This window comes from Silene latifolia, chromosome Y (assembly GCF_048544455.1).
Source record: "Silene latifolia isolate original U9 population chromosome Y, ASM4854445v1, whole genome shotgun sequence".
Lineage (NCBI taxonomy): Eukaryota > Viridiplantae > Streptophyta > Magnoliopsida > Caryophyllales > Caryophyllaceae > Silene > Silene latifolia.
In genome coordinates this window covers 117,649,244-117,652,989 of record NC_133538.1, presented here as the reverse complement: position 1 = coordinate 117,652,989, position 3,746 = coordinate 117,649,244, and the positions used below count along the sequence as shown (strand labels likewise).

Sequence of the window (3,746 nt, the reverse complement as noted above, 5' to 3'; positions counted from 1 at the left end):
CATAATTGTTCAATTCAGAATTCTAATCGGTTAATCAATCCCTAATTTCACGAACAATCTAATTTAATCGACTGAATCAACTAATTTCACAACAAATAATCATAAAGATCGAAATTTTACCTCGAATTTAAAGGCGTCATTGATTGAAGCAGCGTCGAAAGGTTGATTGTCGAAGAATTTATAGTTCGATTGTAGAGAAAGTTAAGGTTTGATTAACGAAGAGGCGATGGCGGAAGGTTTTAATAGTCGACAGATGAGTTGAAGAGAGAGAGAAAGCAAAATTTAAAAATGACTGAGATTAGGTGAGTTTGGGAGGGACGCGCGAGAAAATTTGGTTTGTCTGAGATAATACACAGCGTGTGTATTATTGGATTGTAGTATTATTAGTGGTTCTCATTATATGGGTGGTTCTCACCGGATCTCGACCCTATATATATATATATATATATATATATATATATAGGATCCGGTGAGAACGAACACTCGGTGTAAACGGTGAGAACGAACTACAACCACAAGAATTTAAAACAATTGAACGGACAAGATTACAAGCTCTTATTTTCACGCATAAAACAAGTTAGCTCATCAAAACTCTTTCTCTCTCCTTTCATTTTTTCCCCGTAATTCGTCTTTCTACTTTTTTACCCTAATTTATTTTCCCCCAATTTAATTCCACCTTTTTTCAATTTTCTCCATCAAAATGTATGTTAATCATGTGAAAACACCGACGAAAGATCCTCATTCATCTACAATTTCTTCAGATTAGCCTCCGCAATCGAATAATCGATCTCATTTTTGTAAGTATTTGTGTTTGCTTGAGTTTCATTCCTGATCGTTTTGCTCGAATTTGTCTATTTTTTGTTTTTGACCTTAATTATCTCATTTATACTCCGTTCTCATGCTTTTATTCAGCTCGTGCAAGATCATATTTCGAAGTCCTTTAATCAGGTAATATGTTTATTTTCGTGATAAATTTAGTGTTCCGTTTCGTTTAGTATAATTTATACTTTCATTTTGTTTATGTGTTCACTGTTTTTTTCCTGATTGCATGTATTTTGTCGATTCAGTTAAGATACATCGTCACCTATTTTGCTCAATTAGGTATTATCTCATCCCTAATCTTTTGTATTCTGTTAATTTGTCGCTGTTTTCTGTTCCTTTTTGTTAATTTCTCAGTTTTGATGTTATTTGCCTAAAAATTGAGTTGATTGTGACTTAGTTTCATTAATTCCTTAGTAGTTCATTTATACTTTCATTTTTCCGTAGATTTTTATATGTTTTCCCTCTTTTTTTTTTATGTTGTTTTCGCTATGAACACAGTTTAGTTAATGTCAGCTGTAACATTAAACTATGAAAAAAGCCAACGACTGAATGTGGCATTAATAAATTGTATGAATCTGATTATTTGTCTTTCCTGAATTTTTTTTTTATAATTCTCGTTTCCGTTAATGTTGTCCGTAGATATTACGTTTAGATACATTTTTATACTCACATAGGTACATTAAGTAGTTGGCTAGGAACAGCGGAGTATGAGGTGTCAAATGTATGTACTGCTTTATTATGAATTTGGGGGTCCTAATTTTTATGAGCGATGAAGCTTGAAATTGAGTTAGGAATGCAGATATTGTGTGAAATGCATCCAAATTCTGTAGATTGACATTTCCTTTTTAAGCTTTATCTCTATTTATCATTACTCCGTTATATTGAATATTTTTGGTGCATTATTGAAAAATAAGCTATGTATACCATGTAAATTTCGAAACTCTCATTAGGTATATTTGTCTTGCTTGTATAATTTTATTCAACATGTATAATCAAAATGTTCACTCATTTTTCATTTCATTCCATGCATAATTCTTGTAGACACATTGTTTTACTCATCTAGATACATTTTTTTTGTTGGCTCTATGTATTTTTTGTCACTCAATAACCTACGCACCATCAATATACGTATATCCTAAATGTCCTTTACTGACCTACAATAAGAGTGGACACAGATATTAGGTACATCATAATGGGTTCTATAACCATTATTAAATCTTTCCTTCTGAAAGAGTACACTCTGTTTTAAACATGCACAATAGATACAAATTATCAGTTAAGTAGGTACATATATGTGATTGTCGGATACATCAATTAAATGATTAGCTACAACTTTTTGTTCACATGTGTAGGCATGAAGAAGTCTAGACCAGAAGTGTTGGCAATGGAAGTAGCTGGTACAAGTAAACACCAAGAAAGAACCTGGTACAAGCATACACATAGTTGGTTGTGTTTCAAGAGAGAGTTTCCCGGTTTTACTTACAAGAATGAGTCCTAGCGCTCTCTTACAATTCATAAACAACAGCCTATCTGCAAATTTCACATATCAGAGAGATGGTATTTGGTGGTATACTATGCCTCAAGACCGACATGATTCCCAGACAGCTAGCATACTGGCTTTTTTCAGGGTTCGATCCATTCACGTCTTCCCTCTTAAACAACCATATCCCTATTCGTGACGAAGATGTCCATCTCGCTACAGGCCTAGCCATGGGTGACACACCAATTGAGCAAGCGACAAAATATGATCAGTCCGAGGAGTTTCTAGAAATTGTTACTGCATGGAAGTCTCAATATGAGGGTGTCGACAAAGTTACAAATACACATATCTTGTCTAAAATGGCTGAATAAAGGCAGGCTGGTGAAAATTTCAAACGGAATTTTGTCGTTTACATTTTGTTTGCCTTCCTAATGGGGGTAAAAGGTACCATTCCAAGCCTTCGTATACTCAAGTGTTTGAGTGATGTTTCAATAATACCACGACTGGAATGGAGAGTGATCCAAAAATAGATTATAATTTGATTGTATAAGATAGATGTGGTTGTTGGGTGGTGCTCAAAAGTTGCCGAAGAGACGGATTGGAACCGAGTCGAGTTGCATCGAGCCTCATGGTGGCTGGCATATCCTGGGTCGCGTAAAGTGGGCTTGCAAGCTTATGCACGGTGGTTGTGAGTTATATTAGTGAAGACGGGTTGGGCGTCTCTACGAGCCTATGAAGAATTAGCGTGAATGGGGCTGGCCGAATTTACGCGGGTGTTGCATGAGGAGCAGAGGACCGATCATTGTATACAGCAGCTAGTTTGGGTGAATGGTGGTTATCGAAATGAGTCAAGATATTAGGAGTAATATTGATGATGGACTAATGGTAATGAAACTGAAAATGCAGAAGGAAACACGAATGCAATGCAGATGCGAATAGCTTTTTTAATCAATTTATTGGTTGTAGTCCACCATGGCACCTGCTTACTAGGTCCATTAGTCAAGTTTTTTTGCATTATTGGATTTTGTACTTGTAATTTGGGTTGTCCTTTTAATTTGTATATCTATGTCACATTTTTGATTTAGTATCTTTAGTTTAAGCATTTTGCATTGACTATATATTTTATCAAGTACTATCGGATTGATGAGCATTGTGCATTTACTCGGGATCCATTAATTATATCTCGCAGAAAGTGTACCTAAGATAGAAAAAAGTGTATCGCTATTCTTAGTAGGTATATATAAAATTCGGGAAAACAGTGTATGTAAACTCATAAAAGGTGTATATAGAATTAAGTGAAAAATTGTATCTAGGATAGAAAAAAATGTATATAGAATTTAGGTAAAGTGTAACTAGGATAGGAAAAAGTGTATATAGAATTTGGTAAAAAAAAAAAAAAAAATGTATCTACATTCTTAAAATGTGTATATAGAATTTTGGTAAA

General features: G+C 34.2%; 1 long non-coding RNA gene across 1 annotated transcript; it reads left to right on the top strand.

Moving 5' to 3' along the window:
* Window positions 1–595: 595 nt before the first annotated feature.
* On the top strand, window positions 596–3,463 carry LOC141626666 (uncharacterized). Its single transcript, XR_012536263.1, has 4 exons — window positions 596–797; window positions 913–948; window positions 1,068–1,101; window positions 2,175–3,463. It is a non-coding gene; the product is annotated as an uncharacterized LOC141626666 (long non-coding RNA).
* Window positions 3,464–3,746: the final 283 nt, after the last annotated feature.